The sequence below is a fragment of the Acinonyx jubatus genome, chromosome D3 (genome assembly GCF_027475565.1).
Source record: "Acinonyx jubatus isolate Ajub_Pintada_27869175 chromosome D3, VMU_Ajub_asm_v1.0, whole genome shotgun sequence".
Taxonomy (NCBI): domain Eukaryota; kingdom Metazoa; phylum Chordata; class Mammalia; order Carnivora; family Felidae; genus Acinonyx; species Acinonyx jubatus.
Window position 1 is genome coordinate 45,707,399 of NC_069392.1, and position 15,785 is coordinate 45,723,183.

The window sequence follows — 15,785 nt, forward strand, 5'->3', positions numbered from 1 at the left end:
TCTTTTTCATGTTGCTATCCAGTCTTCTACACCATTTATTGAAGAGACTGTTTTTTTTCCCTATTGGGTAGTCTTTCCTGCTTTGTTGAAGATTAATTGACCATATAATTGTGGGTTTATTTCTGGGCTTTCTATTCTGTTCCATTCATCTATGTGTCTATTTTTGTGCCAGTACCACACTGTTTTGATTATTACAGCTTTGTAATATAATTTGAAGCCCAGAATTGTGATACCTCCAGGTTTGCTTTGCTTTTTCAAGATTATTTTGGCTATTCAGAACCTTTTGTGGGTCCATATAAAATTTAGGATTGTTTGTGCTAGCTCTGTGAAAAATGCTGGTGGTATTTTGATAGGGATTGCCTTAAATGTGTAGATTACTTTGGGTCGTAAGGGGCATTGCCACCGTATTTGTTCTTCCAATCCATAAGCATGGAATGCCTTTCCATTTCATTGTGTCTTCTTTAGTTTCTTTCATCAGTGTTTTATAGTTTTCAGAATATAGGTCTTCTACCTCTTTGGGTAGGTTTCTTCCTAGGTATCTTATTATTTTTGGTGCAGTTGTAAATGGGATTGTTATCTTAATCTCTCTTTCTGCTTCTTCATTATTGGTGGATAGAAATGGTAATTAGTGAATTTTATTTGTATTTCTTTTTCTTGAGATTCACTGGGTTTCTCAAATCTGAAGGGCAGTAGATATTTCCCAGTTCTGGATACTTCTTCTTCCTCATTGTCTCTAATTTCTTTCTCTGAAACTCTGATTGGATTTTAGACCTTATTCTATCCTCTGTTTCCTCTGACACCTCTCATATTTTCCTTCTTGTTGCTTCTCTGTGCCACATTCTTGGAAATTTATTCATCTTGCTCCTCAAGTTTCCATGTTTTCTTCATTGCTTTTATCCATCTATTGACTCCTCCCACCCCTTAATTTCAATTTTACATTGTAGAAGCTCTATTTAGTTTTTTCTGAGCCTATTGGGGATCTTTGATACTATTTTAATCCTCATCATAATTTTGAAAATATTGCAAATCTTTCTCAAAACATGTAAACTTATTTAGTTTCTAGTCACTGTATTACTATATCAAAATCTTCAGGTGGCTCCAGTATCTATGCTTTGCCATTTCTGCTGATTCCTGTGTATGTTAGTTGTTTTTCTCTTTTGTCTAGTGATGGTAAACTCATGTTATTTGCAATTTTATTTGTTCTTTAATGTCTAACCTGTGTTTTGCCAGAGTGGATTTGTGAATTCCTCAACCAAGGCTGCTTTGTAGTAAATTTTTGGCTTGAGTTTTCTTGAGCTCCAGCAGTAATGAACTCTGGTCCCAAACATGCATGAAAATGGGCTTATGGTTAGTAATTACTGGGGGAGAATCTTCTTTGTTATACTCTAACCAGAGACAAGGCTGAGACATGCAAGTATCCCAAATGTCTCTCTCTCAGAAATCTTTTTAAAAAATATACCTACCAGGGGCATTTGAGTAGCTCAGTCAGTTATACATCTGACTCTTCATTTCAGCTCAGGTTGTGATCTCACAGCCTCGAGATCAAGCCCCAGGTCGGGCTCTGCACTGAGTTTGGAGCAGGCTTGGGAGTCTCTCTCTCTCCCTCTCCCTCTGCCCCTCCCCTGCTTTCTCTCTCTCTTTCTCAAAAAAAAAAAAAAAAAAAAAAAGAAGATAAATAAAATAAATAAAAAAACATACCCACTGAGAGTGTCACTTTTAGGGAGTCTCAACTTTAAGATACGTCCCCTGCTTTGTTTGGCTCTGGGTTTTGTTTCCTTTCTTGCCACCTGTACGTGGGTAAGACTCCAGGAATGTGCATCTATGGTGGCCAAATGGTGGTCTCAAACTTGGTTATCTTCTGAGTCTGACATTTCTCATTATCTTGGGCTTTAAGGACTTTCCCTTCTTCCTCACCAGCATAGCCATACATTTAAAAATGTTCTTTGGAGGCACCTGGGTGGTTCAGTTGGTTGAGCATCTGACTTCAACTCAGGTTTGTGGGTTTGAGCCCCACATCAGGTTCTGTGCTGACAGGTCAGAGCCTGAAGCCTGCTTTGGCTTTTGTGTCTCCCTCTCTCTCTGTCCCTCCCCTGCTCATGCTCTGTCTCTCGCTCTCTCTCTGTCAAAAATAAATATAAAAACATTTTTTAATATTTTTTTACCACATAAAAATTAAAAACTTCTGTGCATCAAAGGACACTATCAACAAAGTGAAAAAGCAACCCACAGAATGAGAGCAATATTTACAGACCACATATATCATAATTGATAAAGAATATCTAATATATATTATAAATATATATGTTTGTATATACACACATATACGATATATGTATATATAACATACATAAGAATTCTTACAATTCAACAAGAAAACAAACAACCTGACTAAAAATGGGCACAGAACTTGAATATACTCTAATGAAGATATAAAAATGGCCAGAAAGCATATGAAAAGATGCTCAACATTACTAATCATCAGGGAAATGCAAATCAAAACTATGATGAGATACCACCTCACATCCATTAGTATGACCATTATTAAAAAACAACAACTAGCAAAAAAGAGGTTGCGGAGAAATCAGAAGTTGGTGCACCACTGGCAATGATGTAAAACGGGGCAGCTGATATGGAAAAATGTACACAAATTCCTCAAAAAATTACAAAAATAATTACCATGTTATCTAAGTGCTATAAGATTCCACTGTCAGGTATGTGCTCAAAAGAATTAAAAGCAGGGACTTCAATAGATATTTGCACACCCATGTTTATCGTGACATACTCACAATAGCCAAAAGATAGAACAGCCCCAGTGTTTACCTATAGTGAATGGATTAACAAAATGTGGGGCATACATACAATGGAATATTATTGAACCTTACAAAGGAAGGAAATTTTGACATGTGTTACAACATGGAAGAACCTTGAAGACATTATCCTGACTAAAATAAGTCACTAAAAGGACAATTATTGTAGAATTCCACTTATGTGAGGTACCTAGAGTAGTTAAATTCCTAGAGACAGAAAGTAGGATGGTGGTTACTAGGGGCTGGGGGGAGAATGGGATGGAGAGTTTAACGGGTATAAAATATTCTCCTGGGATGAAGAAACAGTTCTGGAGGTGGATGGTGGTGATGGTCACACAACAATGCGAAAGTACTTAATTCCACTGCACTGCGCACTTGAAAATGGATAAAATGGTGTTATGTGTTGTATTTTACTACAGTTAAAAAATGCTTCTATAATTTATTTGGTATTTTCAGGATTGCATTCTGAAATATCTAGTCTTCTGTAATGCAGGAATCAGAAATCCCCTTACTGACTTCTCCTTTGTGTTGTTCATGGTGTCTCCTGGGCACTCAAGTTGAGCTCCATATGGATGCCCAGTCAGATTCCGACACTATGAAAACCAATCTGATTACCTAAGAATTCAGTTCTGCCTCACTGAGTGGTCTATATTGTTCCTTTTGTTCTTTGAGTCTCCCAGATATTATTTTACATCACATTATTTACACATTTCCTGATGGCGTGTGATAGTACCAATTCTATAATTCTTCCTTTGAGGAATAGATCCATATTTCACATGTGTAAAGCATGGATAAATTCATGTGTCAAGATAACTTGACTTGAATTCCTATCACCTGTTGAGTGTGTGTGGTGTGCAGGTCCTTCCTTCCTTCCTTCCTTCCTTCCTTCCTTCCTTCCTTCCTGTACTGTTGTATATGAAGCATAAGCTAGGCATTGAGGATATAGAAGTAAGAAAGACAAATTTCCTGCCTAGATTCTAATAGGGAAACAGACAGTATCCATATCAGCAAACAAATAAACAAGGTAGTTTCAGGTTATAAATCCACATGAGAGGGTATGTGGATATGAGAGGGTAATGGGTCAGAGTGTGACAGCAGGAGGGGGACTCCATTGGCCAGAGTGGTAAGGAAAGGAGTCTCTGGGGATATCTGAGCTGAGACCTGGTGTTAATGATGAGGCGACTGTGCTAATATCTGGGGGAAACCTAAAATCCAAGTTGGCAAGGAACTTTAGCCTGGCGAATATTATCCTTAATTAATACAACTTCTTTAAAAAAAATGTATTGATGGAATAAAAACAGCCAGAGCATCCATTTAAATCAGCAGCAACCAATTTTCAACGCTACAATTGGTTAACATTTTCTTCCCCCTTTCTGGTCACTTTAGGCAGTTGGGGAATACTTCTTCCACTACTTGCTCTAGCATGCAAGTATTTAATAGGTAAACTGTGAAGACTGTAATGGTTTTGCTTATGATTTCATAGTGATGACTAAAAATAAGCTTATTTTTGTGTAGAGATAGACCATTATACTCTCCTTGAATATTTTAGGTGTCTTGAATAGTTGGAAAACTGGAACCTAATAGTTTGGGTACATCACTCAAATTTACCATATGACTGCAAAATAGCACCTTCCTTTTACACTTCATGGACAAAAGCCACAGGGATAATCACAGAGCTAGCATATAGAAATATCAGTCAATTTGCCAGTTCTGCTTTTATTTCATTGGGAACGAATAATAAACCCTGAATATGTTCACATTCTGTGTTTCTGATTTATAAACTACCCAATTAGTGTCCCATTTAATCTGCTCACCTGTTGTCACTTTGTTCTGAATTTCATGGCTCTGTTGTTTTAAACTCTCTCTTGCATACATTTTCAGAGTGAGCCTGATTATGGCAACCCCTTGATTCTGGAGAACTTGGAACACTGCCACAATGTCTGAATTGCCTGAATAAAGAAAAGTAGGTCCTGTAATTATTTTATTTTCTCTCTAGCATGTGATTTGTTATTGATGATACATGCAAAGGGTGCTCTCCTCCTTAGGGTGGCTGATCCCTCTACTATGATGTTAATGTCACGGTCACTATGCTCAGTGCTATAGTTGGTTAGGCAACTCTAGCATAGGGAAATGAGCATGTACTTTTTAACGTGTCTGAAATAGCTACACACAGACAGATGTTCCCACATGCTTGCTGATGTCATGACTGGGGCTCATATAAAGCCCGGGAAATTAAAAGAAAGGCGAAAATGCTAGCTAAGGCTCTAGAAGGAGAGATCACAGAGGCAGGCAACAGAAAATTTGGCAAAAGAAAGCTTACCAATATATCAACTTTTAGGTCTGACCTCCCCTCCCCCCAGCCACCTCCAAATAGGGATGCATCAAAGACTCAAGCTGTTAAATGAAAGAAATTTCAATAGTAAGATAGCTAATTTTTTTTCATGTGCTCCTTTACAAAGTAAAAGAAATGTACAGACAAACAAAACAACTCCCAATAAAATAAGGTGGTCTTTCCCTCCACTCCATCAAAAAATGCATATCACAGTATTTACTTGGTAGACCAATTATTTTAAAAACTGGGTTTCAAGGAAAAAGTCACTCTCTGGCAGAGACCTTACATGACAAGTTCCGTTCCACAGTGGATTAAAATGGTTGAGAGGAGATGCTAACATAACTTCAACTATAGCAGTGTGAACACAGCACTGTAATAATTCATTTAGAATGATGACACTTGAGACCTAATTTAAAAGTCCTAGATGAATACCGGTCTCACATTCAACCCCGAGGGCTGCTGCACACATACCTAAGAAAGTCTAAGAACCATGGTGAGTCTAATTGAATTGGACTTAAACGGACCATTGAGATGGCCTCACTGAGCTCTGGGGAATTCATATTGTCTATACTGTATCAGAATCACAGCTTGAACTGAATAACTGGTTACACTCAATCATGTTACTGTAACTCATGCTTGAGGTAAAGGGGAAACCTTTTGCTATCAGCAAGACTGGATGGAAAACAATTTCAAATCACTTTAAACCCAGTTGGCAACTACTTTGCCAATTATGGAATCCAGTGGGAAAGGTGTGTGCTAGGGCTCAGGACTAAATGATTTATGTCAGGCATCGGGGCCTCCCGAGGAATGCAGGCGAGTGTGCGGAGGAGGGGCATGTGGCTAATTATTTCTCCTAAGAATACTTTAGCGAGGTAATTTGTGCTTGCAGATGAGTCACACTGCAGGCTGGATAAAAGGCGAGGTAAGCACACACACTCCTAAGATCCCATTTAGGCATGGATAAAGAGAGAACTGAAGGATTCAATCCGCTTTCTCATCTCTTCACTCGGAAACATTTGGAGATATAAAATATAAAGAGCAAGCCTAGTTTCCCGTTCTAACGGGCAAGTTGGGATCAAAGTCTGTAATCTGTACCTCAGATATTGCACTGGCTGTTTTGTAACACAGAGTTACTGGCACAGATGATGCACTATAACTCATCAGATGAACAAGTGTGAATCTGGAGCCCTTGATAATGACCCTCTTTTTTTTTTTTTTTTTTTTAAGTCCTAATTTATTTTTGATGACTTTGGTTGCAGAGATGAGAATTCCTATACTACCCAATGCCTTCTAAACAAGAATGTCACTGTTCTCTGGGATTCATGTATGAAACTGTCTAGCTGAGAAATGATCCTGAAAGTTATCCCAAGGGTGATTGGGTTCCCCTGGCCCACCTCAAGCAAAAATAAAAGTGATGACAGAATTCCACTTTAGTAACGAACAGTGGAGGCACACAGGCTTATTGAAAGGTCTTTTCGGATCCTTTCATTATCTGAAGGATTTTAAAGGTGTTTTTAGTAATCTGGAAGAGATTATTAATGCTATAATTATATTACATCCGGCACTGGGCTTTTGTTAAAAACCTTGTGTGAGGGTGTTAGTACAAGGCTGGCACTCTCTTGGTTCCTCTGCTTTCCTCTCCTTTAGCAGCTGCCTAGCACCATTATAGCTAATATAGTGGATTAAACTTTCGGGCTAGCTGGCGGCTCTGAGTATCTCTCTAATGGTTTCCATTGTACGCATTTCTAGAAAACACTTCTGACCAATGAACCCCTAACTGCAAATGACATGGGCAAGCTTCATTGAAGATGACACCACTGGAGGGAACCTTGCACTCATTTGGGATGTTTCCTCACTGGGGAAAGAAGGCTATTTCAACAGTTACACCAAAAGGATATTGTCATGTAGCATTAACTTTTCTAAGGCGCTGAACAAAGCAGTGGGGGTAGTGTGTGCTCTTACACGCTAGCTATGTGCTCAGCTGTGTGATGTCCAAATAAGAATCCCAGCATGTTCATAAGAGATTGAGAAATAGCAGTCTTCCTAGTTCACACTCATACGGAATGGAGAAGGTAGATGTCAGACAATTTAAATTAAGTTGATCCATGGTGGGAATCAATCTTCTGTATGTGCCTGGATTGTGACAAATGGGAGCTAAGTAAGGTCAGGAATGGGGGAAGGTGGCAGGAGAAGGACCCTGGGAGTGGTCATTGGGGGACCTGGATTCGAATTCTTGGCTGCAACCAAAGATGGTGACTTTGGGTGAGTTTCTTCACGTTCCTCTGTAACATGAGGAAGGTAGACCAGATGGTTCAATGTAACTTAACAATTTTTAGTTTAGTGTTCAGTTTGTGCCAAGATGTGTGCTAAGAAATGGGGAGACTATGGGAATAAATCAGATATCGTTCATGTCCTTTTGGATTGTATAGGATACCAAGTTAGACTAACATTAAAAAAATAATTTTAGGGTGATGAATTTTAGGTGGGAAGTGTATGGTGCTATACAAGTTTGAGGAGTCAAGGAAGGCCTTGAGGAAAGGTGTTTAGTTTGAGATGGAAGATAAGGGAGTTTAAGTTGAGACTGAAGGATGAAGAGGAGTTAGCCTAAAGAGTTGGGGGTGAGATGGAATCAAGGGGGTGGGGCAGCGCAGTCAAACAGCATTTGTGAAGGTTCTACAGCAGCCAAAGGTGTTGTGACTCAATTTTGCAACATGGAGGAAAATGTAGGCCACATGGAGGGTTGCACATGGTGTAGTTAGCATTTTGATCTCATCTCAAGGGCAATGGTAAGCCATTGAAGGGTATTCCGTTGCAGACTGGAGTTGATGTCTGAGATTTCTTCCAGAAACGAAGAATTGAGTATGAAGAACGAAGAATTATGAAGTGTCAGGACAGACACTGGAGTGTCAATCTCCAGTTTTTGAGTGTTTTATCCCAAGGAAGGATATAGGCCCTGCTTCAAATGTTCGAGAAATAAAAGAAAAATGGGAAAAATGAACTTTCAAGGTTCACTGTTTACAAAGAGTTGGTATCACCCGTTTCCTTTCAAGCAAATAAACAAAGTTGATTTGAAATGAAGGCAAATATTGTTCATGGGCCTAAAGGTCCTTTCAAGTTCTCAGTTCTTTGTGGTTACTGTGCTAGTATTTTCCTAATAGAATAGAGCACAAGAATTAAGTGCAGAAGAGTTGTGCATTCAGAGACTACATAGTCGTTGCTGTAATGAAGAGATACAGTTTCTTTAATTTTTTTAATGTTTATATATTTATGCAGGCTGGATTTGGTGCCTTTACACCAAAAATGTATTTATTTATTTATGTATTTATTTATTGATTGATTGATTGATTGATGTATTTACTTATTTATTTATTTCGCAAATGGGGGAGGGGCAGAGAAAGGCGGAGAGAGAATCCCATGCAGGATCTGCGCTATCAGAGTGGACCCTGACACAGGGTTTGATCTCAATAATCATGAGATTGTCACCTGAGCCTAGATCAAGAGTTGGATGCTTAACAGACTGAGCCACCCAGGTGCCTCAAGATGTGATTTCTTGAAAATATGTAATAAAGACTAGGTGTTTAATTTTTTGGCAGAATCAGTATGATGCCTTTTTTTAATGATAAATTATTTAAAGTATATATATATATATATATATATATATATATATATACACACACACACATACATATTTCTTCCTCTCACTCTCTCTCTCTCTTTCTGTCCCTCCCACCATCTCTCTCTCTCTCTCTCTCTCTCTGCCCCTCCCCACCATCTCTCTATAAATAAATAAACTTAAAAAAAACTTAAACAATATTTTTTAACTTAGAAAAAGACATCCAGAGAATAATCCAGGGTTCAAGAAGCAATTCTGTGATATGCCAACACCGGGTCAACAGTCAAATCCGATAGTGTTTCCCCTAAAAGTTTCCACTGTATTGACATTACCTGAGAGGGATGAATATTTTGTGTTATGTGTTTAAAACAAGACAACGGGCCCCAAATGGAGTCACTTATGCTTAGCCCCAACTCACCAAACCAAGACTTAATTATAGTGTTGGCTCTTCCAGAAATGGGATCTGAATGCAGTCAGTCTGGACCCACCTGATCAGCACTAGTGAGGTCATCTGCTTGATAGACTCCCACTATCCCCTAAAGGAAAGTAACTTTGAAATAATCAACCTGTTTTTCTGTCTAGTATAATGTCTTTGATCCCACTCCTTCGGCCTCTAAAAGTCTTTCATTATGTGCAGCTCTGTGGTGCTCCTTTCTGTCTGCTAGGCTGGATGCTACCCAATTCATGAATCATTGAATAAAAGCCAATAAGATCTTTAAAATTTATTCAGTTGAATTTTGTTTCTTCACATATGTAATAGAAATCCTGACTTTAAGCTATGATAAGTTCAGTTCTGTTAGATCAGATAAGCATTGGACAAATATTCACTCTGGATTCTACATCTAATTATTTTCTCTGGATTAAGGAATGAGACTTCCTCTCATTCCAGGCAGAAAAGGGCCATTTGAGGGGGTGCAAAACCTGGTATTTCTCTCATAGGGTATGTATATATATACCTAAACCACAAGGTACTAGGGGTCTGTTCCAGTTACCTTGTGGTTTAGGTATATATATATATATATGATATATATATATATGATATATATATCATATATATATATCCATCCCCTATGGGAGAAATACCAGGCTTTGCACACTCTCGAATGGACCTTTTCTGCCTAGAATATATATATTCTGTTTAAAGTTTGCTGAGGAATTAAATTGGTCATTGTAATTCACGAATTCATTAGCAAAAGTTGGTTTGTCAGATAAGTCAGATGGGACATTATAAAGTAGAGAGTGGGGCTTGAGGAAGTAAGACAGCGAATAGGAAGGTAGCTGAGTCAGAGTCAGCTCACTGAGCAGCCTGCATTGGGTACCCTAGGGACTAGTGAGGAGACAGTGACCACACTGAGAGCCCAGAGGGCCATAAAAGCCCGGGGGAGTTGGCCATGTCCCCTGGGCTTCCCAGGAGAGGGCTGCCTGTCTACGTCATGAAGGCCAAGTAGAAGACTGGCTTGCCTGGGCCATGGAAGTGGGGTGAGGGCCTGGGGATGGGGGCACCTGGGGTGGGGCAAAGGTCAAAAGTGCCCCACTCAAAAACACGCCCCCCCCCCCCCCCCCCCGGAAACAAGCCACAGTCTCCTCTCCCCAGCTGTGTGATCTCAGCCATCTCACGTCACTTCTTGGGCTCCGTTGTGCCCACTGGTATAAAGAAAGTCTTGGCTAGGGCTTCTCCTGGACCCTTCCCATCTTGGCTTCCAGGATTGGAAGTGGGTGCAGTGAGGTGTGTTTGTCTCTGTACTCACACTGTCTCTGAATCTGGTGCTCTGGGAACTTTCCTGGCAGGAGTTTGAAAATCTTGCTTGTTGAAACCCAGTTTCACAATTTCCTTGCTTCACTTTGCAAAGAGCCAGGGCATTTTATTTGCTACCCACTGCTTAATTGTGGTAACTCTCAGCACAATTAAGGTCTTATTCAGGAAGAAAAGGCTTTGATCACTTTTAACAACTCTTGGAAATCCCTCTAAATGCCTCTGCTAATTCTCACCTCTTTTAATAGTGTGGATATGTTCAGTCACCCCTGTCCCACCCTCTCACAGACCCTGCCTATGGTTCCCCAGGCAGAGATGTTCGCTGGCTTAATTATCTTGGAAGCTATTGTTAAAATAATATCTGTGATATCAATAGCATCGAGTGTCCAAGTGCAGCTTGTGGGGAGTGAACAGTGCAATGAGCACATAATTTGGAGCCTCATTCCCAGCCCGGAGCAGATGGACTTCCTTCCACCTCATGTGGTGGGGACAGTGGAGTGAGAGCCCAGCTCTGTTTCTCAGTCTGGGGGGTGCCCGTGAAAATGATGGGGGTGGGGGCTGGAATGGGAAAAAGAGGAGGCTTGTTCTAGATCTTGTGGTTCTTTGAGGGGCTCACTTGATCTCAAGCCTGGGGAGATCCTCATAAGGGTCAATGAGGGCCCTGAATGCTCAGGCACCCCCACTCCTCTGTATATGCCTCCCATGCCTCCCTTTTCTATTCCCCAAGAAATGAGGTTCTGGTTAAGTAGGGTGTTTTAAAATACAGTGCATGAATAGGAAATGTGAGGCATAGTTAGGTCAATAGACCAGAGACAGCTGCTACTGAAGAGATAGCTTGTTACTCAGTTTCTAAGGAGGGGGATTACTTTGTGCTTTGGAGGCCACACAGGGAAGACTAGGGTCGGTCAGGAGGCAGACAGAGAGAGGGGACCTGTGGGGAGGAGCCTTTGCTGTGGTTTCCACAGGAAGGAACAGGCAAGGAAGGATGAGCAGGTATAGGACTGGCTAGTTGGAATCATTTCAGCCAGCTCTGGGGCTCAGGGGCTATCCCTTTCACCTGACCCTGGAGTGATTAGGGCAGGTAGATAGTGGCCTGGAGTGTGAGAGTCACTAAAGGATGTGGCTGAGGTGTGGGCTGTGGATTGGTTGGTTTGCATTTGAAAAGCACATGTGGGGCCCTGGGTGGCTCAGTTGGTTAAACGTCCAAAATCTGTCTCCACGCTGGGCATAGAGCCTGCTTGGGATTCTCTCTCTTCCTCTCTTTCTGCCCCTCCACTGCTCCTGTTCTCTATCTCTCTCAGTAAATAAATAAACTTAAAAAAAAAAGAGCACACTCATGGATGAGTTGTTTACTATCTTTAGGAATCGTCTAACCCAGGGAGGGGTCGTCCCTCCAGGGTCAGCAAGGCCGCGGGTGTCAAAGCGTCAGAATAAGGAAAATAAAAGACTTGGTCAATGCATGAGGACATCATGGCCTGACACAAGGCACCAGGCCAGGGTCTCAGGAGACATCGATTCTTCCTTTCCTTGATTCTACTTCCAGTACACATGTTGAAGTGGACCCGACTCATTGCTCTGTACTTCATCTTGCTTAAAACCATCCAGTGAGATCCTATTACACTGAGAATGAAACCCAAACTCATTTCTCTGGCCGGTCAGGACATGCTTGCTCTGCTCCCTCCCCCCAGCCTCTGCCACCTCCCGCTCCAGCTTTACACCCTGCAACACCTCAGCCTTCTCTTCTCTTTCGTGGTGGCTCCTCATCCTTCAGTTGTCAGCCTAAGCTGCACTTCCTCACAGAGACTGATCACTTCATCTAAATGATATCTAAACACCCCTCTAAACATATCTCTCAGAAACCTGCTGGTCACTGGCTGTCATGGTAACTGGCTGTTGACATTTGTTTATTTTCTGGATAACCAATAGACCCAGAACAGAGGTCCAAAGCATAATTCTGGGGTCAGAGTGTTAAGATTGAAGTCTGACTACACTGCTTATCAGCTCTGTGACTAGTTTCAGTGAGCCTCAGCGTTTCCATCAGTAAAATGGGCATAGTAAGAGTACTCATAGGGTACCCACAAGAGGAGTATCCACAAGGAAGTACTCATACTTGTGAGGATGACAAGAGATGATCCATGTAAAGTGGGCAACATACAATGCATTATAAAGATAGCTGTTGTCAGCTGACATCCAAGATCTATGAAGAAAGGGAACATTCTGTGCTGCTCACAGTTGCCTCCCCAGTCCTTCAAATGGCCTGGCTCATGCAGGTCTCTAATAAATATTTACCGAATGATGATGAGGGTCCCTGTTTGGCGGTGTTTAGCTCATGTATAGTCACTGCCCCATTATCCCAGCAGGATAAGATATCCCCTACAGGCAAGAAAGTATTGAAAAGGCCATCTACTCAACAGCTGGCATGTTGAGGCTGAGTCCCCTATCCAGGGGCCCTACCTTCCTTCCTTTCTTCCTTCCTCCCTTTCTTTTCTCTTTCTTTCTTTCTCTTTCTTTCTTTCTTTCTTTCTTTCTTTCTTTCTTTCTTTCTTTCTTTCTTCTTTCTCTTTCTTTCTTTCTTTCTTTCTTTCTTTCTTTCTTTCTTTCTTTCTTCTTTCTAACAGCTTTTTGTTACATACTATAAAATTCACCCATTTAAAATGTACAAGTCAATGTTTTTTAGTATATTCATGGAATTGTGCAATGATCACTGCAATCTAAGTTTAGAATGTTTTCATCACCCCCAAAAGAAACCACACACTCATTAGCAGTCTTGTCCCATTTCCTGTCCCCCAAGCCCCTCCTCCAGCCTCCAGCAACCATTAATCTATCTTCTTTGTCTCTAGGTATATCTATTCTGGACATTTCATATAATTTTTAAAAATGTTTATTTTTGAGAGAGAGAGAAACACAGAGCGTGAGCAGAGGAGGGGCAGAGTGAGAGGAAGACACAGAATCTGAAGCAAGCTCCAGGCTCTGAGCTGTCAGTGCAGAGCCTGATGTGGGGCCCAAACTCACAAACCGTGAGATCATGACCTGAGCTGAAGTCAGAGGAGCCACCCAGGCCCTCCTCTTATAATGATCTGATTTCTCTCATTTTGGGGGTCTTCTTGCTTTTTTGGTAGGATCATTTGCAACACACTAGTTGGTAATTTTGATGAAGTCTGATTTACACATTTTTTCTTTTGATGCTTTTATTTTTGGCATGAAATGTTTTAAAATATCTTAATATTTTAATTTTTTTGGAAGGTGAATCTGTGCATATAATAAGAAAAACAGTACATACAAGAACAGGAAGAAAGAAGCCTTACTCCATCCCTGGCCTTAGTCTCAGTCTTCTCCCAAGGTGATTTCTGTGAGTTTCTTAGGAAGTAGATGTATTCTCTCTATCTACAAATATACATAAACACACACACACACACACACACACACACACACACACACACACGGAAGCATCCTATATATATTGCTCAAAATGCTCTTTACTCTTTTTTTGCTTGCAGCATATCTTAAAGATAGTTAGTTCTATATTCATACATTTTCAGTAACCATTCTACAAAGTGGGCACGTTGGATAAAGGTATCAATGTGTATTTAACTGTCCTGTGGGTGATGGTCACTGATGTTGTTTTCTTATTTCACCACTACTACTAATGTCACACCGAATACGCTTTTACATAGGTTTTCACACTCATATGCTAAGCATATCTTCAGGATGAATTTCTAGAGCTGGAATTGGGGACTCAGTGAGAGAGTGCCAATGTACACGCTACATGAATCACTGGTTTATTATTGAATTTTGATCTGCTAGGATGGGAGGCTAAACATTTTTATTTCATTATAGTTGTGTTTATTTATATTTATGATTGAATTACATTTTAAAATTTTTCTGTGAATGTTCTCTGCATATTCTTTACCTCTTTTTCTTTCTCTATTAAATTGTTATTTTTCTTAATGTATTCATTATATAAGTTTGTATATTGGAGAGATTAATTCCTTGTCATTTGTGTTGCAAACTTTTTTTTCATTTTCTTTAAAAAAACCTTGTTAAATTACATGTGTGTGTTTGACTTTATTATTTTTTTCCTGTGCTAAATTTTATTGTTTTACGTAGTGAGAATTTTTATTATTTTCTTTTATGCATTGAGCCTTTCTGTCTTGCTTAGAAAGACCTTCCCACTCCAAGCCAATACAAAAATCCCCATGTTTTTCTAGCGTTTTTTTAAATTATGGCTTAACTTTAGACATCAACATATTTCATATCTCTGAGACTTACTTTAAAGTTAGGAGTTTAAGGGCACCTGGGTGGCTCAGTCAATTGGGCGTCTGACTTTTGCTGGGGTCATGATCTCAGGGTTCGGGGGTGTGAGCCCCGCATCAGGCTTGCTGCTGTCAGTGTGGAGCCCACTTTGGATTCTCTGCCCCTCCCACTCTCTCTCTCTCTCTTTCTCTCTCTCAGAAATAAATAAACACTTAAAAAAAATAAAAAGAATAAAGTTAGGAATCTATAGAGGCCCTACTTTACCTCCACCCCCCAGATAGCTGTTGCAATGAGATATTCCAAAATCACTGAAAAACCTATTATTTCTCCATTGATTTGAAATGACTCCTTTATCATGTACTAGATTTCTAGATCATTTTGGTCCATTTCTGGATACTCTCTTTTGTTTCATTGCCCTGCTTCTTTATGGAGAAAACATCATGGCATTTTAATTACTATTGCTTTATAATAGATTTTAATATCTAATAAGCCAGTTTCCTTAATTATTATTCTTTTTCAGGATTGTTATAACCATTCCTGTAAGTTTATTTATTTACCTATAAAGCAAATTTTGAGGTGTCACAAATTTAAAAATTACCCTTGGGTGTATATATTTTACATTTTGTTGCAGTTACAAATATATTTTTTCTTATATTTATTAATTGGCTGAAGTTATTGAATTTTGTATATTGATTTTGTTACAAGTCAACTTAACAAACTAAAAATTATTTCTAATATTTTTTCCATTTGAGTCTTTTAGGTTTTCTTTTTAATAAATTTTTAAAAATGTTTATTTATTTTTGAGAGAAAGAGAGAGCGCAAATGGGGAAGGGGCAGAGAGAGAGAGAGAGAGACATAGAATCTGAAACAGGCCACAGGCTCTGAGCTGTCAGCATGGAGCCTGATGTGGGGCTCGAACTCATGAACTGCAAGATCATGACCTGAGCTGAAGTTGGACACTTTTAACCGACTGAGCCACGCAGGCGCCCCTCTTTTAGGTTTTCTAGTCAGACATTTATATCATCT